The sequence below is a fragment of the Acinonyx jubatus genome, chromosome E4 (genome assembly GCF_027475565.1).
Source record: "Acinonyx jubatus isolate Ajub_Pintada_27869175 chromosome E4, VMU_Ajub_asm_v1.0, whole genome shotgun sequence".
In the NCBI taxonomy this organism is placed as follows: domain Eukaryota; kingdom Metazoa; phylum Chordata; class Mammalia; order Carnivora; family Felidae; genus Acinonyx; species Acinonyx jubatus.
The window spans coordinates 6,568,835-6,591,322 of NC_069395.1; the positions used below are offsets into that span (position 1 = coordinate 6,568,835).

At 44.9% G+C, this 22,488-nt stretch overlaps 1 protein-coding gene across 3 annotated transcripts in view; it reads left to right on the forward strand.

Annotated features, from left to right (window-relative positions):
- UHMK1 (U2AF homology motif kinase 1) overlaps positions 1–22,488 on the forward strand; it is a 47,009-nt gene that overhangs the window by 22,575 nt on the left and 1,946 nt on the right. Inside the window, exons 8-9 of one of the 3 annotated variants that reach the window (XR_008293372.1) lie at positions 18,347–18,469; positions 21,517–21,663. The exons of 1 other annotated variant lie outside the window; for it this stretch is intronic. The gene's annotated coding sequence lies outside the window, so the exon portion shown is untranslated. The remainder of the gene's footprint in view (positions 1–18,346; positions 18,470–21,516; positions 21,664–22,488) is intronic. One more of the 3 variants, XR_008293371.1, reaches the window with a different exon arrangement.

Here is a 22,488-nt window from a genome sequence, read left to right on the forward strand (position 1 = left end):
TTTCAACTATTCCTGCATTTAGTGTAAATAGTCCAGTTTAGATAATAGGTAAATACGCTTATTTGGGGGTTTCATTTTTACTAGGAGCTACCATTGAGAAATTTCCATGTAGCCTCAACCATTTCTGAAGAAGATGGTTTTTCACTTACAGAAGTAGCGTGACGGTGCTGAAATGTAACTTTTCATTTTGGAATACATGTTCTTGATACCGTAGAAACAGGCTTCTCTCCTGGAAGGAACCAGAATTCTTAGTTGGAAGATTGGTGTTCTAATCTTGGTTCTTTTCTCAAGTCGGACGGCTTTAATCGAGTGACAGGTGACTTAATTTCTGACAGTCGCGGTATTTTCTTGCCATTATTTTTATACTGGAATCAAATGAAATAGTAGGTTCAACAGTAATCCCGTCATCAGTTAGGCGCGTCTCCTAGACGATGGTGCTGTTTTAGGTAGTTTATAGATGGAGCCTCAGGCCCCAAACTCGCAACTACGGCAAACTCGCCCAGTTTCTCGTAAGATTTAGGAGCGGCGGTCACACCCTGGTCTGTCTGCGAGCGTCGCCCTTTCAGGAAGCCTCCAGACTGGTCCGGTCTGGACGGCAGTTCGGGTGAAAGGTGCTATCGAGAGGCACACCCTACTAGAAGTTTAAGAGCCCAGACGGACCAGAGAAAATGAACGTTTAAATCCACAACTGCACCCTTGACCCGTGGAACGAGTCACCTGGGAGGGCTTGTTGGATTACGGATTGCCGGACCCCAGCCCCAGATGACGACCGTAGTTCTCGGGGGGCCCGAGAATGTGCGTTTCTAACAAATCCCCAGGTGACTCGGCGGCTGCTGCTGCTGGTGTGGAGACCACGGCCTCGGTTGTAGGACTGGAGTCAAGTAGGCCAGACCCCAGCGCCGCCTGGGACTCGTTCTCAATCCCCCTTCTCCCTGATGGCTGCGGCAATGGTGGTAACTGAGCACTTAACTTCCTGCCAGGGTCTGTACTAAATGGTTTTAGCGTGTTGCCACCCCCGCCCCTCGCCCCGCCTTGGTCGTCGCAACAATCCGTGAGGAGGGTACCCAGTGTTCCTTCCATTTTACGGTTGGGGAACCGTTTAGATTCTCTTGCTTCCTGGGGTTGGTCGTACCTCCCCCTGTCGGATCACCTTCCACTCAACCTGGCGACTCCTCTCAGATCGTCTTTCCCTTCCTCTCCTACCACTTAGGCTAGTTCTTGATCTCTTCTCCTTGCCGTGGCTTCTTACAGGCTCCCCAGGTCTGGTCTCGTGTCCTCCAGTCCCTCCTTCGTAGAGCTGACCGTCTTCACGATGAAGAAAGCCTGATCGTGCCACTCCCGTTCGCCCTCAGAGTCACCCCTAGTTCCCCTCAGGTTGGCACATGAGACTTCACAATCGGGCCGCACCTAGAAATCCTGCGTCTCCCGTCTCTCTACCCTTCGTCTATACCGGATGACCCGTACTTCTGCAAGCCCCATGCTCTCTGCAGTACATAGAGCCTCTTAGTAAAATGCCATTCGGCTCTGTGTCCCTGCCGGTGGTCTGTGTGATGAAATCAGGTTAATCTTTTAAAACTGCTCAGTTGTCACTGTTTACATTCCCATCTGCTTGAACTGGGGCTCCTGGGTGGCTCAGTCGGTTGAGCGTCCGACTTCAGCTCAGGTCACGGATCTCATGGCTCAGGGGTTCGAGCCCCTCCTCGGGCTCTGTGCTGACAGCTCAGAGCCTGCTTTGGATCCTCTCTCTCCCTCTCTCTGTCCCTCCCCCCCACGCACTCCGTATCTGTCTCTCAAAAATAAACATTAAAAAACATTGCGTATCTGAACAATCGAAATCCTCGAGTCCCTTCTTAATAGGAGTATAGTGAATTTGCTAAGCAACTTTCCAATTGAAACACATGCAGTGTTGAGGCACCTGGGTGCCTCAGTCGGTTGGGCGTCTGACTTTGGCTGAGGTCATGATCTCGCAGTTCGTGGGTTCAAACCCCACATCTGGCTCTGTGCTGACAGTGTGGAGCCTGGAGCCCGCTTCAGATTCATATCTTCCTGTCTCTCTGTCCCTCCCCCACTCGCACTCTCACTTTCTCTCTCCCTCTCTCAAAAATAAACAAACATCACACAAAAAAATAAAAAACATGCGGTGTTTTATTGTAATTTCTAGTTTTCTCCACCATTTTGCAATTTTTAATAAGACTTCTCGACTTACACGTTGGAATGTGAGGGGATTTGCAACACATAATTATCAACCCATTTTCAAAGGTCCATTTTCCATGTACTATACCTAGTATTACATTCATAAATTATATCTGCCTGTGTTTTAGAAATTACATATAATATCTGTTATATTTTAATATCTTCATTTACATATGAAATAAAAGTAATACTCAGATCAGTTCAAAGGAAAGCAAGTGATGAAGGCTGCACATTTAAATACCAGCTAAATCAGATGTCTCCCAGAGTTACGAAGATCGGGCCACTGGCTCTGGGACACAGACCTCTAAACAAACCTGTTCAGTTGAACTTGTAAAGCAGGGGGAGCGTAGTGATTTTTCCTGTTGGAAAATACAAGACCAGAAGCAAAAGATAGCTACTTTATAATTAGAACATCTACATTTTTAAGACCATGATCCTTTAAAGAGAGATCAGTGACACATTGAGGAAAATAAATAAAGTTGAGATTTTGAATTTTTTTTTAAAGTTTATTTATTTTTGACAGAGACAGTGCAAGCGTGAGCTGGGGAGGGGCAGAGAGAGCGGGAGACACAGAATCTGAAGCAGGCTCCAGGCTCCGAGCTGTCAGCACGGAGCCCGATGCGGGGCTCGAACTCACGAACTGTGAGATCATGACCTGGGCCAAAGTTGGGCGCCCAACTGACTGAGCCACCCAGGCGCCCCGATAAAGTTGAGATTTTGTAATAATCTGTCGAAGATGAAGCTTTAAGAATTGCGGGGGATTGATTGATTGAGAAAGAGATAGAAAGTATGAGCAGAGGAGGGGCAGAGAGAGAGAGAGAGAGGGAGGGAGAGAGAATCTTAAGTAGGCTTCTCTATCTGTGTGGAGCCTGATGTGGGGCTTGAACTCACGAACCCATGAGATCATGACCTGAACCAACATCAAAGCCGGATGCTTAGCCCACTGAGCACGCCCGCGCCCCATCAGAGCAGTCTTGAACAGAAGCCTATTTAAACGAAGAGTTGGAAGGATAGTGCCAATGGACTCCAAATACCCTTCACCTAGATTCCCCTATTTTTAACGTTTTGCCACATTTGTTTTATCTCTTGCTCTTTCCTGTTTATGTCCATAGGTAAATGTAACCCTTTTTTCCCTGAACTATTTGAAAGTGGCCGGTATCCCGACATTTGACCCCCACGTCAAATAGTTCAGTATGCCTCTCCTGCCGGTAGACGTTGCCCTCTGTGAACCGTGATACCTTGTCACAGCCTCAGAATTTAGCATCGATACAGAAATACCCAGTGCCCACTTTGTATTCCTTTTTTCCCCATTGTCTCAATCTTTTATAATCTTTTTCCCCTACCTGGGACCCAGGCAAGACTCTTTTTTTTTTTTTTTTAATTTTTTTTTTTTCCAACGTTTATTTATTTTTGGGACAGAGAGAGACAGAGCATGAACGGGGGAGGGGCAGAGAGAGAGGGAGACACAGAATCGGAAACAGGCTCCAGGCTTTGAGCCATCAGCCCAGAGCCTGACGCGGGGCTCGAACTCACGGACCGCGAGATTGTGACCTGGCTGAAGTCGGACGCTTAACCGACTGCGCCACCCAGGCGCCCCAAGACTCTTTTGTATGTAACGTCTATTTAAAATTTGTGGGATGTTAGTGTTCTGTAGAATACTTTGGGAAAACCTAGTTTGGATTGTATAACTAAAGGTCCCTATTCTTGCAATTTAATAAGTCTAGCTCTTCTTTAAAAAGGTGTTTTCTTAGGGGAGACAATATTGACTGTATACGTTGTCATTCGCATCTCCCAGTTACGATTGCAGACGAAAGCAGATTTATTTTTTTTAAGTTTTTTTTTTTTAATGTTTATTTTTGACAGAGAGAGCGAGAGAGAGACAGAACATGAGTGGGGGAGGGGCAGAGAGAGAGAGGGAGACACAGAATCTGAAGCAAGGTCCAGGCTCCGAGCTGTCAGCACAGAGCCCGATGCGGGGCTCAAACCCACGAACCTTGAGATCGCGACCTGAGCCGAAGTCGGATGCTTAACTGACTGAGCCACCCAGGCGCCCCAGACAAAAGCAGATTTATGGTTACTAAGTACCTGAACATGCCTGACAAAATAGTAAATATACAAAAAGTTAACCAACTCTTTTCATGACGATGCACTGAAAATTTAATACGTTCATTGCTAACCATGTACAGACAGACCCATGATAGATTTTTTAAAAATGCTGTTTCTAATTGCATTTTTTCTTACAAGTTCCATGCTCAAAGAAAACTTGGAAAAAACGGTATTTTCCTTCCTGTCTTTTTTTTTTGTAAGATTACATTTTTAAGTTTATTTATTTATTTTGAAAGAGAGCACGAGTGGAGTAGGGGGCAGAGAGAGAGAATTCCAAGCAGGGGCTCAAACCTACGAACTGTGAGATCGTGACCTGAGCCGAAACTAAGAGTCAGACGCTTAACTGGCTGAGCCACCCTGGTGTCCCCTTCCTGTCTTTTCACTGTGTCACTAAGTATGGATCTTGGGGCAGAGGAATGGTATATGTTTCAGGGCCCAAACTTCTAAAAAGATATTTTAATTGGAATGTGTGACCTTAAGAGGAAAAGGAAGGAGAAAGTAGGATCCAACGAACCATCATAATTGACAAATGTCCTAGTGATCATTAATAACAAAATGAACTTTCTGGTACACAGAGTTCCATGACAAATAATACTTACCACATGTTTGGAAACCATCCCAGACAAAACCCCAGGACCGCTGCTGATTTATGAGGTGCGGGAAAGTTTTTGACTCCATGAGGCATTCTGGTCCCCATTTGTTGTCTTACATCCTGCGTCTCTGCCTTCTGGGAAGTCGGTGGTGGGGTCATCAAAGTGACCCACTCGGGGTCGGTTGTTCCCGAAAGGAAAGGAGGGCATGAGCATAGCTGTTGCTCGCCTGGAATAATATGAGTCTGTCACAGCGAATGTGGAGGTTTCTCTCTAATGATGTCTGTCATTACTCATTACTTCTAGTATTATTAGATTAATCATAATGTGTATGGACCTTGATCATACTCAGTAATTCTAAGAGCTAGGGAAAATTCTGTTTTTAGCCACAATAGCCAAAGGGCCATTTCTTTCTCCGTCAGGAATAACAAGTCTTTAACTTTCCTCTACAATCGTTGTAGTGTCTAGATAGCTTCTATTTTTTATCTCTTTCCTCATGCTCTTTCTTATGATCTGGGTGACCATAGTCCTTCTCATTCAGCTTCAACTTTTATGCCAAGGACAGGCAAAAGATTATTTCATCCCATGACTGACATGTCAAACATCTTACTGGATGATTCCATTCGAATGACTTGTGGACCCCTAAAATCTCGATAGGACCCAACCCCAAATGCTGTCTTTATGCCTGTGGGGCAAAGAACCATAGTCGTTGCAGAGTACTAGCAGAGTTGAATATATCAAAACCCAAAGCATTTATATAAGGCCACAGTTGAGTTTACGGAGGACAAAGGTCACAGTGCAGCCAGGTCTCACGCAGGGGTAGGAACCAGAAACTGGGAAGGTGCCGGGCGCTCTCTGATTCGTTTCTTCCTCTCTGCTCTTTTGGGGGTGTGCCTGCGTTATTCTCCTCCTCCCCCTCCTCTTCCTGCTAATTCTATTACTATACTGCTCTCTTTCCTCTGCTTCTCCATCCACTGATGGAGTGCGGCTGCCCACCCACAGTTAAAATTCCAGCCGCAGTTAAAAACTCTGGCTTTCTGTAAGTCCAGTCGCAAATTACCAGAAGACAGTATTTAATTGGCACAGGGTTTTTAAGTGTCCATTCTAGATCGATAAGCTATGACCAGATATTGAACTACACTCTGCAAAGATTATTGTGGACTCTTCCTTTGGAGAGGGGACGGTGCTCACAGAAGAGACAATTGCCCCTTAGCTAGGGAGATATCTAACTCAAAACTTACGTCGACTGTACTCTCTCCTGGTAATAGCCCATTCACCTAGCGCCCTGCATCAGAAACGTAGGCGACCTCTGTGTCTCCCTCACTGTCAGCATGCAGTCAGCTAAGTGCTGCCCAGGCAACACCTTAAATATCTTTTAAAAATTTTTTGTTAAGTTTATTTATTTATTTTGAGAAAGAGTGAGAGTGGGGCAGGGGCAGATAGAGAGGAAGAGAGAATCCCACGTAGGCTCCGTGTTGTCAGCCCAGAACCTGACCTGGGACTCGATCCCACCAACCGTGAAATTGTGACCTGAGCTGAAATGAAGAGTCTCACGCTTAGCCGGATGAGCCACCCAGCGCCCCTAACACCTTAAATATCTCTTAAATTTTGTCGTTGAACTTTGTACCCATTGTCAGCAGCGTGTTTTGGACCCTCACTGTCTCTTGTTTAAACTATTACAGAGCACTTCCTGCCTTCAAGCTCTGCTGTGCCAACAGAGTTAACAATTCTGTTCTGATCGGATTCCTCCGTGTCTTGAAGCTCTTCGGTGCCTCCCCAAATGTAGGCAGTGATTCCCAAACTTTCTGGATCAAAAGATTATCTGGGGTGCTGATTAAAAACACACATTCCTGGTTACTCCTTCTGGAATTGTAAATTTGTGGTAGGGCCTGGTCATCTGTGGTTTTGTTCTGTCTTGTTTGTTTACATATAGAGAGACCCCATACGTGAGCAGCGTAAGGGCAGAGAGAGAGGGAAAAAGAGAGAGAATCTTAAGCAGGCTCCATGCCCAGTGCAGAGCTTGATGAGGAACTTGATCTCATGACTGTGAGATCATGATGTGAGCCAAAATCAAGAGTCAGATGCTTAACCGACTGAGCCACCCAGGTGCCTTTTGGTTGTGTGTGTGTGTGTGTTTATTTTTGAGAAAGAGAGAGCATGAGCAGGGGAGGGGCAGAAAGAGAGAGAGAGAGAATCCCAAGCAGCCTCTGCATTGTCAGCGTGGAGCCTGATGCAGGGCTCGAACTCAAGAACCTCGAGATCGTGACCTGAGCCGAAACTGTAAGGGTTAAATTATAGTGTAGGGCTTAATGCTTAGCTTGAAAAATAACAACTTTGTTCTGATACTGAAGGTCAAAAGATAACAGCCTTGCTTTTACTCTTGTAAATCATACTTCGTACTCTTGTGAATCAGGCTTTACCTATGAAGGAAACAAAAGCTCAGAAAAAGAGCATCAGAGACAAGGTCAAGGAGATCCACTGGTTGCAACTTAGCGGCAGAAAGTCTGAAATAATCACCTCATTCGATAACTGTTTCTGACTCATCTGGCAACTGTTTCTAACTCATCTGGGAACTGTTTCTCTGTTCTGTTCCCAGGTAATGATAAAACGATGTGATCGGCTTTAAAAACTCTGTACCCCGGCTGTTTGGGGCCTCACTCTTATCAAGAGTGTTGGTCCCGATCGGTCGGCCTTGCTTCTCGTTGTAATAAACTTTGTTGTGACTGTCACTGGTGCCCGTAGCATTCTGTTTCAGGAGTCGTGTGGATGCAACAAAACCAAGAGTCGGACGCTTAACCGACTGAGCCACCCGGGCGCCCCGGTCGTCTATGTTTTTAACATGCATGCCAGTTGCTTCCCATGCTTGCCAACCTCTTGTCCGTATGCCCTGCCCACTCCTCCCCAGCTCTGCCCTGGGCGGGAGGCCGTGTGTTCCAGGATCCTCCGAGAGTGCTCCCTGTTTCTGCGCGTCACTGCTTGGCCAACAACCGCTCGCCCTTTCAGAATCAGCCCGCCTACCGCGATCTTTGTAACCTGGTGGTTGCCCTGCCCGGTCAACCACTCCTTCGTTCATGCCCCGTCCACTTTTGCGCTCTGCCTCCATCAGAATTTCTTCACACTAAATAATGTTTCTCTGTTTCTTCCCCTTCCTAGTGTGAGAACTTCAAGAGCAGTGACTGTGTCTTACTCATCTTGTAGAGAAAAGGACATCTGTTATAATGAGAATGCTATAATAATTTCTGCCAGGGGATGAGGGAGCTAAGAAAACGAAGAAACCCAAAAGAGATACCCCTCCCCTCTGAAGTCGTCCGGCCAGTGGAGACCAAATGGCTCCTGTTTGCTGAGAGCACAGCTGGAGAGTGTAGGTTCGGTGTGTGGCTACAGCAAGCTTCCTGGTGTTGCACCAGAGACTTTCACAGACTTAACACGCAGTGGCAGCCCCCCTCCCCCCGACAGGTGCAGGGCACCTGCTGCTAAGCTTACCCAATGGTTGACATCTGCAAGACCGAGAGTTAGGCACACCCCTCCCCGGTTGACCAGTCAGTTCACTGCTGTTCCTCCGGAAATGAGCAGAGGGGTGTGAGGAGCAGCAAGATGAGATTAAAGGAGCGTCTTCCACACAGAGCATGGGGAGTGGGGACGAGCAGTCCCCCTCAACGCTTGGAGTCAGAGGCGGCTCCCAGCTCGTGGTGAGACACTGTCTCGGGGCGCCTGGGTGGCTCAGCCCGTTGGGCGACTGACTCTTGGTTTCGGCTCAGGTCATGATCTCGCAGTTCGAGAGTTCGAGCCCTGCCCTGGGCTCCGTGCCGGCAGTGCTGAGCCTGCTTGGGATCCTCTCTCTCTGCCCCTCCCCTGCTTGCACTCTCTGTCTCTCTCAGAATAAATAAGTAAACTTAAAAAAAGTGAAAAATAAGACAAAACACTGTGTTATCATTGCTGTGTACCCCTCAAGGACAGGATCTGACTTTCAGATTATAGTCAAGAAAGAGAACTTAGACATCGGTGCTTTGATGATGGGTAACATGGAGCTATAGTCCCTGACCTAGGCTGTTCCAACGTGGTGTTTTGAGGGTCACTTCTGTGGCTTTGGCGAATTGTAATTCTGCCCCTCGCAATGGCTTCCATCCATTATTCGGGTATCTGTTCATGCACATGACATGACTATCTTCGTCTTCCTCTCCAAAGGAGAGGGCAGGGAAGTCAGCTAACTGGCTAATCGTTAGGCAATAAGGAAGGTCTGGCAAGGGCTGGTCGCCCGCACAACATTGGTTAGCATCACAAGTGGATGTAGATGGTCAAGGATGAAGGAAGGAACGGAAGGTTCTTTTCAATTTTAATGCCTGTTCTTTTTAATGCTATTCCCCCGTTCCCCCCCCCCCCCCCCACCAATATCTTTTTGGACAGGGCATTAGGGCCATTTGCTGACTTACAAAGACCAAGTTAGTAGGGTGAAAGACAGAAATGATCAGATGCCAAACGTGTGTGTGTGTGTGTGTGTGTGTGTGTGTGAGTGAGACACACAGACTGACAGAACTGAGGAAGTGACTAGGAAGTGAAGACAGTAAGGCACATTCGAGTGCTAAAGGGACCCTATGATTCATCTGTCATTTTGAAGGAGAGACCCCATCACAGCTGCTTAAAGACTGAAAGACTTGGTCTCCCTCCTCCTTTGTAAGAGATAATAATTGCATTTGTGCCCCGACACTGTGCTGACCGAATGTGCCAGTTCACATGGGACACCGGAGCGAGGTGGGTTTTCTTCCCTCTTTGCCTCGTTCTCCTCATCCCCCAAGTTACTCTGATCCTTTCTGGCTGCAAGTTGATCTTTTTAGAACTTTTTCCCTACAGTGCTAGCTCTATTTGTTTGACCATTTTGGTTTGATTACACAGGTCACCCTGACCACATTTGATAGAAGGAAAATCCCAAAGAGCAGGGAATTTTAGCAAATCCATACTTTTTATTATAATTTTTAATGTTTATTTATTTTTGAGAGAGAGAGAGAGAGAGAAAGCATAGGAGGGGCAGTGAGAGAGAGAGAGAGGGAGAGAGAGAAAATCCTAAGCAGGCTCCATGAGGGCATCGAGAAGCCCCACACAGGGCTTGATCCCACCAACTGTGAGATCATGATCTGAGCCGAAATCAAGATTCGCTTAGTAGACTGAGCCATCCAAGCGCCCCCATACTTTTCATTTCTAACAACGTTACATTAAAAAAAACCCATTTCTGGGGCGCCTGGGTGGCTCAGTCGGTTAAGCGGCCGACTTCAGCTCAGGTCATGGTCTCACAGTTCAAGAGTTCGAGCCCCGCATCGGGCTCTATGCTGACAGCTCAGAGCCTAGAGCCTGTTTTGGATTCTGTGTCTCCCTCTCTCTCTCTGACCCTCCCCCATTCATGCTCTGTCTCTCTCTGTCTCAAAAGTAAATAAACGTTAAAAAAAAAAATTTCTATTTGCAACTGTGGAAAATGTGTCAACTACAATGGATCTGGAAACGCGGTTGTAAAATCTCTGTGCTTCGTTCTGACTGTTATTGCTGTTTTAAATCTTTTCATTAAACTTTCAAGCCAGTCAAACAATAATTAAAATATAAATGATATATCAATGACTCTTTCAGGTTGTTGGCAAAAATAAATATGGTACCCGTCAACATTTTATTAAGGAGGAAAATGAGTATATATTATGGTTAACCTCATGAATACAATTTGACTGTCAGTATTAAGTGTGGATGTGACGAGATTCTGGTTTGGGATTGTAAGAATATTTTTTCCTTCCAAGACAATGAACCCTTCATTTTCATTATAACGTAAAGCTCTGTGAAAAGATCAAAGAAGACTATCACTACAAATGAAAAACTCAGTAAGTGGGCTATGATTACTTGACAAGGAATATTTCACTGTTGATGTAGGTGTGGGCTAACCCTAACCCTAACCCTAACCCTAATCCTAAAACGCTGACCTTAAACCTAACCCTAAAACGCTAACCTTAAAACCCTAACCCTAATCCTAAAACCCTAATGCTAACCGTAAAACCCTAACCCTAACCTTAAAACCCTCACCCTAACCCTAAAACGCTAACCCTAACTGTAAAACCCTAACCCTAACCCTAAAACCCTAACCCTCACCATAAACCCTAACCCTAACCCTAAAACCCTAACCCTAACCCTAACCCTAACCCTATCCCTAACCCTGTGGGGGCCAAATGGTTCTGAAGCTGGTTAATATGTCAGGAGTAAAATTCTGTGGCCTCATTCAGTCTATCCCCAGGGTGGCCTGAATTTCAAACCCTAAGTCTCTCTGTAATTATACTTTTCACAACCGGCTTCAATGAAACTGAATGATTTCCTGTGTGTGCCCCACGTATGCTCCATGTAGATTGACTACATTTCTTTGATAAAATTCACACTTGCTCATTACTCATGGTATTTCTTTGAGTTCCAGGAACATGATCCGGGACATTAATTTTCTAGTTTCCAAGGGAAAGCAAGAGGCTGGGAATGACGGGCATGAATTGGATCTGACTGTGACGCGTCTCAACCTCGTGGTGGCCCGAGTTCATGGGCCCCTCATTACTCCCGCACCCCTTGGTGTTCTGCCCTTCCCAAGTTCCGTAGCAACTTGAAACCACAGCCTTCTTATGGAAAAATAAACTTCTCAGTAAAGGGTTAGTCCAGTAACTTAACAACCCGATGAATGCTCCAAGGCCATTGGTAGAAGAGGGCAGGTTGGGCTGGTGACGCTGATTTAGCAACCCAGCGGCACGTCCTGCCTGAGCCTGCTGGCTGGCAGAACCCCTCGCTTTCTAGTCCAGCGAATTTGGATGATATACGAAAGTTGTATTTCCCATTTGGATATTTCCCATCCGAAGACATTGTTTGTAATAAAGAGGGCCACCGAATTTAAAAATATATGTATTCTACATGGGATGATTATGATCCTAGGTATAAGCCTTAAGAACAAGAATTCTTACCAGGAAAAAAAAAACTTCTTACCAGGGAGGGGCACCTGGGTGACTCAGCCGGGTAAACGTCCAACTTCGGCTTAGGTCATGATCTCACGGTTTGTGGGTTCAAGCCCCACATCGGGCTCTGTGCTGACAGCACAGAGCCTGGAACCTACTTCAGATTCTGTGTCTCCCTGTCTCTCTGTCCCTCCTCTGCTTGCACTCTGTCTCTCTACCTCAAAAAATAAATAATAAGCATTAAAAAAAAAAGTACATATTGGGATGCCTGGGTGGCTCAGTCGGTTAAGCACCTGATTCTTGGTTTTTGCTCCAGGCATGATCTCATGGTTTGTGAGATTCAGCCCCATGTTGAGCTCTGTGCTGGCAGTGCAGAAGCCTGTTTGGGACTCTCTCTCTCCCTTTCTCTCTGCCCCTACCCTGCTCACACGCACTCTTTCTCAAAATAAGTAAATAAACATTAAAAAAAAAAAACCAAGTACATATTGCATTTATATGTTATAAAAAGCTTAAAATCATTATTTTTATTTATTTAAAATTTTTTAATGTTTTATATATTTTTGAGAGAGACAGAGCATGAGCGTGGGAGGGGCAGAGAGAGAGGGAGACACAGAATCTGAAGCAGGCTCCAGGCTCTGAGCTGTCAGCAGAGTCTGACGCGGGGCTCGAACTCACAAATCGTGAGATCACGACCTGAGCTGAAGTCGGACGCCCAACCGACGGAGCCACCCAGGTGCCCCTAAAATCATTATTTCAAAGAGAAATTGTACATGTGAGAACGTATCATGCCAGTAACCTGGTATTTGCTCAGTAAATGTAAGCCCCCTATTATCTCTGATAAAAAAGGAACTTCCAGCAAGAAAAACCAAGTAAAAATGAGCATTCTAGAGCAATAACCTTCTTTGATAGGATGGGAGCATCTCCCTTTGAGAATCTATTCTGTATTATTCAGAGAGCAGCATTTCAAGCAGCAAATCCCCCCCCCCCCAAAAACAACTTTAAAAGTAGACAATGATTTTGAAACACAATTATTTCAGGGCTCTGGGAAAAGAATGAAGAAAAAAAAAACAAATTAAGAAGCATTTATTTAGGAGACTCTGCTGAGCTTCTGCACACGCAGTGTGCATCTGCCGTGTTCTTGGGGGGGTGGTGCTTCCCCTCCCAGCCCTCCTGATTCTGCAGTGACTGAGGCGGGGTGGCTATGAAAGCCTTAGGGCTGGAGGGAGCTGCTTCGTTTTGGGTGGAAAGTGAGAAACCCACATCCAATGGCATTATCCCTACAATTAGCAGATTTGCTCAGCCATAAATGGGTGGCCTTCTTATGCTGCAAGGGTTATACCTCAGAAAATGAAGGCACGTTAAGAATATTCCCAGATACGATGTTTAAGTATGTTCCTTTTATACCGACTTTCTCGAGGGTTTTAATTAAGAAAGAATGCTGAATTTTGTCAAATGCTTTTTCTGCATCGATTGACAGGATCATATGGTTCTTTTCTTTTATTAATGTGATGTATCACATTCATTGATTTGCAAATGTTGAACCAACCTTGCAGCCCAGGCATGAATCCCACCTGATCATGGTGTATAATTCTTTTTATATGTTGTTGAATTCAATTTGCTAGTATCTTATTGAGAATTTTTGCGTCCATTTTCATCAGGGATATTGGCCTGTAGTTCTCTTTTTTGCTGAGTCTCTGTCTGGTTTAGGAAGCAAAGTAATGCTGGCTTCATAGAATGAGTCTGGAAGTTTTCCTTCCCCTTCTATTTTTTGGAACAGCTTGAGAAGGATAAGTATTATCTCTGCTTTAAATGTCTGGTAGAATTCCCCAGGGAAGCCATCTGGTCCTGGACTCTTATTTGTTGGGAGATTTTTGATAACTGATTCAATTTCTTCCCTGGTTATGGGTTTGTTCAAGTTTTCTATTTCTTCCTGTTTAAGTTTTGGAAGTGTGTGGGTGTTTGGGAATGTGTCCATTTCTTCCAGGTTGTCCAGTTTGTTGGCATATAATTTTTCATTGTATTCCCTGGTAATTGCTTGTATTTCTGAGGGATTGGTTGTAATAATCCTGTTTTCATTCATGATTTTATCTATTTGGGTCATCTCCCTTTTCTTTTTGAGAAGCCTGGCTGGTGCAGCCACTCTGGAAAACAGTGTGGAGGTTCCTCAAAAAATTAAAAATAGATCTATCCTATGACCCAGCAATAGCACTGCTAGGAATTTACCCAAGGGATACAGGAGTGCTGATGCATAGGGGCACTTGTACCCCAGTGTTTATAGCAGCACTTTCAATAGCCAAATTATGGAAAGAGCCTAAATGTCCATCGACTGATGAATGGATAAAGAAATTGTGGTTTTGGGCGCCTGGGTGGCTCAGTCGGTTAAGCGTCCAACTTCGCTCAGGTCATGATCTCACGGTTCATGAGTTCGAGCCCTGCGTCGGGCTCTGTGCTGACAGCTCAGAGCCTGGAGCCTGCTTCGGATTCTGTGTCTCCCTCTCTCTCTCTACCCCTCCTCAACTCGTGCTCTGTCTCTCTCTCTCTCTCTCTCTCAAAAGTAAATAAACATTAAAAAAAAAATCTAAAAAAAAAGAAATTGTGGTTTATATACACAATGGAATACTACGTGACAATGAGAAAGAATGAAATATGGCCTTTTGTAGCAACGTGGATGGAACTGGAGAGTGTTATGCTAAGAGAAATAAGTCATACAGAGAAAGACAGATACCATATGGTTTCACTCTTATGTGGATCTTGAGAAACTTAACAGAAACCCATGGGGGAGGGGAAGGAGAAAAAAAAAAGTTGGAGAGGGAGAGAGCCAAACCATAGGAGACTCTTTTTTTTTGTCCAATATATGAAATCTATTGTCAAATTGGTTTCCATACAACACCCAGTGCTCATCCCAAAAGGTGCCCTCCTCAATACCCATTAGCCACCCTCCCCTCCCTCCCTCCCCCCATCTACCCTCAGTTTGTTCTCAGTTTTTCAGAGTCTCTTATGCTTTGGCTCTCTCCCACTCTAACCTCTTTTTTTTTTCCTTCCCCTCCCCCCATGGGTTTCTGTTAAGTTTCTCAGGATCCACATAAGAGTGAACACTTACGGTATCTGTCTTTCTCTGTATGGCTTATTTCACTTAGCATCACACTCTCCAGTTCCATCCACGTTGCTACAAAAGGCCATATTTCATTCTTTCTCATTGCCACGTAGTACTCCATTGTGTATATAAACCACAATTTCTTTATCCATTCATCAGTCGATGGACATTTAGGCTCTTTCCATAATTTGGCTATTGAAAGTGCTGCTATAAACACTGGGGTACAAGTGCCCCTATGCATCAGCACTCCTGTATCCCTTGGGTAAATTCCTAGCAGTGCTATTGCTGGTCCTAGGGTAGGTCTATTTTTAATTTTTTGAGGAACCTCCACACTGTTTTCCAGAGTGGCTGCACCAATTTGCATTCCCACCAACAGTGCAAGAGGGTTCCCGTTTCTCCACATCCTCTTCAGCATCTATAGTAGGAAACTCTTAAAAACTGAGAAAAAACTGAGGGTTGATGGGGGGTGGGGGAAAGGGGAAAGTGGGTGATGCGCATGGAGGAGGGCACCTGTGGGGATGAGCACTGGGTGTGGTATGGAAACCGATTCGACAATAAATTTCATATTAAAAAAAAATATCCCCAGATAGGGGCTCCTGGGTGGCTCAGTCGGGTGAGCGACCGACTCTTAGCTTTGGCTCAGGTCATGATCTCACAACCCACGGGTTCCAGCCCCGCATGAGACTCTATGCTGGTGGTGCAGAGCTTGCCTGGAATTCTCTCTCCTTCTCTCTCCATCTCTCTCTGCCCCTCCTCCACGTGTGCTTGCTCTCGCTCTCAAAAATAAATAAACATTAAAAAAAATAAAAGTAAAAACATAAACATATTCCCAGTTAAAAAAAAAAGTCTTAGAGAAACTGTTGCTAGCTGGCCTGCTTCAAGAAGTAGAAAAGACGTACTTCAGGCTGTAAGAAGGTGACGTGGGGTGGGAGAATCCACAGGAAAAAGTCACTTCATGTTTCTAAGCACCTAAGAAATAATGGAAATTTATCTATAGTTTAGTTTATAAATTACTAAAGGATTTGCATACATCATTTAAGCAAATTTTGGACTTAATTTGTCCAAAATGTCCTTCACTGTGCTTAGCAAATGTCAAGTCCATTTGTTTAATATTGAAATTCTGGAAATCTGCCCCCCCCCCTTTTTTTTTAATGTTTATCTTTGAGAAAGAGACAGAGAGAGAGAAAGAGAGAGAGAGAGAGAGAGACAGCGTGAGTGGGGGAGGGGCAGAGAGAGAGGGAGACACAGAATCCGAAGCAACTCCAGGCTCCCAGCTGTCAGCACTGACCCCGACGCAGGGCTCGAACCCACGAACCGTGAGATCATGACCTGAGCTAAAGTCGGATGCTTAACCGACCAACCCTGGCGCCCCTGGAAATCTGCCCATCTTATAACAGTAAATCATGTTTAGCACATAGTTCATAGATGCTTTTATTGGACTGTGAAGAAAATGGGTGATGAAAAAAAATGGCCAAAATAATTTTCAGAAAATGTTCTTAATTTTTGTGGTCAGAACACTTTCAAGTGCATAATTGGAAATAATTTACATTGTTATGTTAATTTGATGCTTGCTTTTGCTTTCTTCATCCTAAAAACAATGGAAACCAACTATAATCATGTGAGTCACCAACTGCCATTTGCTAAGTTCCATTTATATTTTCATTTTTCTAAATTACTTTTTAGCAAATTACTATTTCTGTGTACTAAATTGTGGCCTAAACCTGTCTTTTGTAGCTAACAATAAACAAGAGTCTTTAAACAGTTATTTAATAAAAAGGGAGCTCCAGACAAAATATCACAACTTTAAAAAATAATAGTGATAACAGAACCTGATAAAACCTAATATTAATAGAAAAGTATATTCAGGGACACGTAAATAAAAGGACACACCAGCCTTTAAAAAACACAAACGGGGGTTGCCTGGGTGACTCAGTCGGTTGAGCATTGGACTCTTGATTTCCGCTCAGGTCATGATCTCACCGTTTGTGAGTTCGAGCCCCGCATCGGGCTCTGTGCTGACAGTGCAGAGCCTGCTTGGGATTCTCTCTCTGCCCCTCCCCACTTGTGCACACTTGCATGCACACTCTCCCTCTCAAAAAAAATAAAATAAACTTAAAAATAAAAACACTCAGATATCAGTAGAATAGTATCACGATGTCATTTAACGATGGATGTTTGCGAGTGGAAGAGTGGAAAGGATTTGTTCTATTCTTGGGTGACCTGTTTATATTTTATCGCTTATTCATTATGACTGCAGAAAATACAGCACAACTGCATTTACTCTTTTCCTATCAAGAAAAGAATCTCTTTTAATGGCAGCCTTATGGCCAAGACATGCTTAGTCAGAAGTTACTCCAGTGAAATGCCACAAGAGTCAAGGGTTTGCAAGCAAACTCCAGGGTGTCTGTTCTAAAACTTGGTGGTGAGACGTGAGCTCACCTAGGGCAGGGTGTGATGGGCCATGTGAAATCCGACTTTCTCAGAAGGTGCTGCCCTTCCCAGTCTCCTGGGCAGGGTGAGGGTGGTGGTAGTTTAAGACGTACTGAGAACCACAGGGGCATCAGTAACCGACCCATGATCTCATGGTTTGTGGGATCAAGCCCTGAGTCAGGCTCTGCACTGACAGCACGGGGCCTGCTTGGGACTCTCCCTCTCTCTCTGCCCCTCCCCCACTGACGCACGCTAAATGAATAAGTAAATAAATAAACAAATAAATAGTACTTAGAACCATAATTGTGAATAGGAACTGTTTTATGTGGCAGGCCCTTGGGGTAATTTTCATTTCCTTTTCTCTCTACCTTTGTCTTCCTTCCTTCCTCTCTGTCTCTCCCTCTTCCCTCCGCTGCTTTCCTTCCTCCTGACTTTCCTCCCTCCTCTCCTGCCTTCTCTCTTTTATGCATTCTGAATTTTAATGTTTGCAATACTTGTGTAATAAAATTAAGAAAAAGCTTCTGGGGGCACCTGGTTGCCTCAGTCGGTTAAGCGTCTGACTTTGGCCTAGGTCATGATCTTGCCATTTCTGAGTTCGAGTCCTGTGTCAAGCTCTGTGCTGACAGCTCAGAGCCTGGAGACTGTTTCCCATTCTGTGTCTTCCTCTCTCTATCTCCCAGCCCCTCCCTCACTTGCGTGCACTCTCTCTCTCTCAAGTAAATAAACATTTAAAAAATTTTAAAAAAGAAAGACGTCTAAAAATACTAAAAATTTCTAGTATTTGAATTTTCTGCTTTTACTTTTTTTTTTTCACTACTAAAAGGAAAATAAGAAAGGAGTTTCAGCAATACCAGCTGTGCAAAGGGGTCCTTTGTGCCCTTGCTGGGGGGTCAGCAAGGCTCATCACAACAACTGTATAACATAAGAGCCTGGTGCGCAGGCCTTTGACAGCTTCTATCTCTTGCCCCACTCTACAGGCAGAGAAGATGGCTTAGAGAACTCATCAGAAACTTCCCGCCACTCTCGGGACCGATTCTAAGCTCCAGTGTGACTAGAGTCTGGGAAACCAGGGCAGGATATGGAGAACACAAAGGGAAAAGGTCAGGAGAAAAGTGTGTGTAGGGGAGACCCTGTCAGACTTTGTGGGTTGTTTGACCATGTTGCGTTTTATTCCAACTGACATGGGAAGCCATGGGAGGGCTTTGAGCAGAGATCATTCTGGCTACTCCGTTGAGAACGGCCTGAAGAGGGGCAAGGGTAGAAGCAAAGAGGCCTGCTGGGAGGCGGCTACTGCCACGATCCAGGTAAGCAGTGATGGTGACTGGACCAGAATGGGAGAAGGTGATGGGCAGAACTGGTGGGATTCTGTGTCCACGCTGAAGACAGAGCCCATAGGATCTATGTGGATCAGATCCCAGATGAGAGAAAGTGCCAAGGATGAATCTCAGGTTTTTGGCCTGAGCAACCATGACCATGGAATTACTATAGTGATAAGGAAGATTGAAAGAAATTGGGTTTTTTGGAGGGAGAGGGAGTGGTGTAGGAATAATAGGAATAGAGGAGAAGTTGAGTTAGACATGTTAATTTTGAGATACCTATTAGCAAGCCACATCCTGGAGTGATATCCTTGGGTTGGCAGGAGGAGATGGGCTGTGGCTCATAGGTGGGGGACGGGACCACGGACTGTTTATTCCCAATGCTTGGAGATAAAATAAAAATATGGGCATAGTAGAGGGAGATGAATGGATGGGGTGGCAAGGGCTTGTGCAAGTTCTCTGTTTTCTCAACGAGGAGAAGCAAGGATATCAGAGCTAAGAGTGAATGTGGGGTACAAGGTAATCAGAGAGTTCTGAGAGACAACGTGTGTGAAATAGTCACCTAGAAGAAAGGCAACACGAGTGGACAAGGGCAGATAGTGTCTAGTATTGGCATAGTGGTTATGAATTTAAAGTGAGACCAGTCAGAATGGTCGCACATTTTTCTCCAACCTATTCTGGTTCAGGGTCTCTCAAAAAGCTGCAGTCAGAATACCAGCCGGGGCTTAGGTGGGTTTTCTGCGTCCAGGGCTCATGGGACTGCACTCAAGGTATCAGCTGGGCCGCATTCTCATCCGGAGGCTAGATTGGGATGGAATCCACTTCTAACACTCAGGTCGTGGCAGAATTTATTTCCTTGTAGGACTGAAAACTCCAGGGGGGTTATTTGCCTCTATTTTTGCCAGTTCAAGGCCACTGTCAGCCCTGGAAGATGTGTGAAGTTTCCTGCCACATGGGCCTCTCTGTAGGCAGTTCACTTCATGACATTTTGTTTCATTAAGGCCCAGCCAAAGAGTGAAAGTGAGTCCTGTAGCAAGAAGTCTTAATGTAACCCAGTTATGGGACCCATTACTTTTGTCATATAGCATAATGTATTCACGGGAGTGACATCCATCACCTTCTCCTTGGTTAGTTAGAAGCAAGTCACAGGTCCTTCCCATGCTCAAGGGGAAGGGATTATACAATCCAGGAGGCAGGAATCATGGGTGTCACCTTAGAGTCTGTCTGCCACACCATCCAATTCTCAATACCTGATACCCAGTAAGCCAAACTTAGGAAACAGTATTTATTTATTTATTTATTTATTTATTTATTTATTTATTATCTTTTTGAGAGAGGGAGTGAGCTGGGAGGCGCAGAAAGGCAGAGAGAGCGAGAGACAGAGAATCCCAAGCAGGTTCCAAGCCCATCATGGAGTTTGATATGGGGTTCTATCTCATGACTGTGAGATCATTACCCAAGACGAAATCAAGAGTCAGATGCTTACGTGACGGAGGTACCCAAGCACCCCAGGAAATAGTTTTTTTTTTTTTTAATTAAGAGTTTTTATTCTGAGTCAGAAACTATTCTAAGCACTTTAAAAATATTAATCCCCACAGCAATCCTAGTAGGTAGGCCCAACTATTATCTCCATTATGGGAGGAGACTGGACAGAGATATCAATGAACGCCTCTAAGATCTCTCAGCTAAGTAACTACAGAGCCGGGACTCAGACTCATGCTCTCTGCCTTCCAAGTCCATACTCTTCTCTATTATGTTAAGTCAAAAACAAAGTCAGTGAATCAATGACACAGGAAATAATTACCCAGCAGGTCAGAGAACCCAAGCAAGTTTTTTTTTTTTAACTTTGTTTTTAATGTTTACTTATTTTTGAGAGAGGGAGAGCATGAGTCAGGGAGGGGCAGAGAGAGAGAGAGTCACACACACAGAACTCGAAGCAGGCTCCAGGCTCTGAGCTGTCAGCACAGAGCCGGATAGGGGGCTCGAACTCACGGACCGTGAGATCATGACCTGAGCCGAAGTCGGACGCTCAACCGACTGAGCCACCCAGGTGCCACCCAAGTAAATTTTGAGTCTATATTTTTGTAACTCCATTTCTAAACCAAGCCATTTGGCACTTGCAGAGACTTTCACTGAGATACGGGGTCTCTCTTCTATTAACACGAAGTAACACAGGCCAAATGGAGTTGTGGAGCCTGGAACAAAAAAAAACAACAACAAAAAAAAAAAATGGGGAGGGACTTGTTGCTGTGCCTGCGATTTCTTGGAGGCGATGTCCCATTTTATCTTTTCCTTATTTACCTGGAAAATATAAAGCAAATTTCATCTGTTGTCGATTCCTAAAGAAAGAATAGGTGATCGGAGACATCACCAACACTAATGACTTGTGATAGACCTTTGTGGGTCCTGCATAGTGAGTTGAGAAACCTGGGAGACAAAATGCACAGTAGATCCAAACATGCAGCCCTTACCAGTAGAGCTGAGAAGCCACATTTTGAAAAAGTCCTTCACATCTGAGAAACCGTGGTGTTAAAGGTCATGCAGCCATAGGCGGGGTAGGGGGCAGATTTGGAACAAACTATGTTAAGGTTCTGGTTTCAGTGTAGGTCAGAAGCCACTTTGGGCTAAGTTTCTGAGGGATTTCCCCTGGGGATAGTACAACTGTGCATTAGAAAGATCCACTCCAATGGGCCCCCCAAAGTAGGCATTAAATACTTGACCCAGGGTCCCTAATGGTAGTGAGACATTTGTATCGTTACATAGCAATAGACAGCTGACTTCTAATCTTGCTTCTGCTTCTTAATTACCTATTTATTCTATTCTGTCCTTAGGGAAACCACTTCACTTTTGGGAGATTTGGTTTCCTTATCTGTGAATTAAGGGAGGTGGACCGGATAATCTCTAGCCAACAGCACCGCAAAGGAATGTCAAGTCCACTCTCCTGCATCATACAGACCTTAAGGTGGAATACTGAGGCTGTATGTCTCCATACTTAATTGCACACCAACACCCTCTTGTTTACTTTCTCCCCAGCTCATTCCACTTTGTTATTTTCGTACTTCCTCGATTGCAGTCGGTTTTGAGGGGCTGTCCTTTCAGAAGAAAAAAAAAAAGTCATCGAACAGGATGTATCTGTTATTTCACAGTATTTTGAAGCACACCCTGTGCTACAGAAAAGTTAGGGCTTGGGAGGAGTGGTGAGCTAAGTAAGTCGGGATGATCTCCTGGGGCAACAAGTACTCATGTCCTAGGAAGCTGTCAACAGGAAAGTCAAAGCCCTAATCCCTCCACCGCCCATGTGTTTGTCTCTTGGAAACAGTGATCTCATGAATGCTCAGACCTACTTTATGGAACTTTTCTTTGAGCCAGACTCTCCTGGTGATTGGATGTACTTCTGAGAAGGAACCTGGGTCCTTTTGGAAGTTCAGTGACCTAGCTGAGGCCCTCGCATTCAGGGCAATGAAGGGAGGACACCTTTGGAGGCGCCCCACTAACCCAGTCTGCTGTTTGAAAAATCTGGGTGGCTCGTCCTTGGTTGTACAACACAGGAAAGTGTGGACAGGTGGGCTCATGTCCCACACAATTGCGTGAAAAACAAGCGGGTTCTTTTAGTTGTTAAGTAGCATACCTGCTTTTTTCTTTAAAAAAATTTTTTTAAAAACATTTATTTATTATCGAGAGACAGAGAGAGACAGAGTGTGAGCAGGGGAGGGGCAGAGAAACTGGGAGACACAGAATCTGAGGCAGGCTCCAGGCTCTGAGCTGTCAGCATGGAACCTGACACGGGGCTCGATCCCACAAAC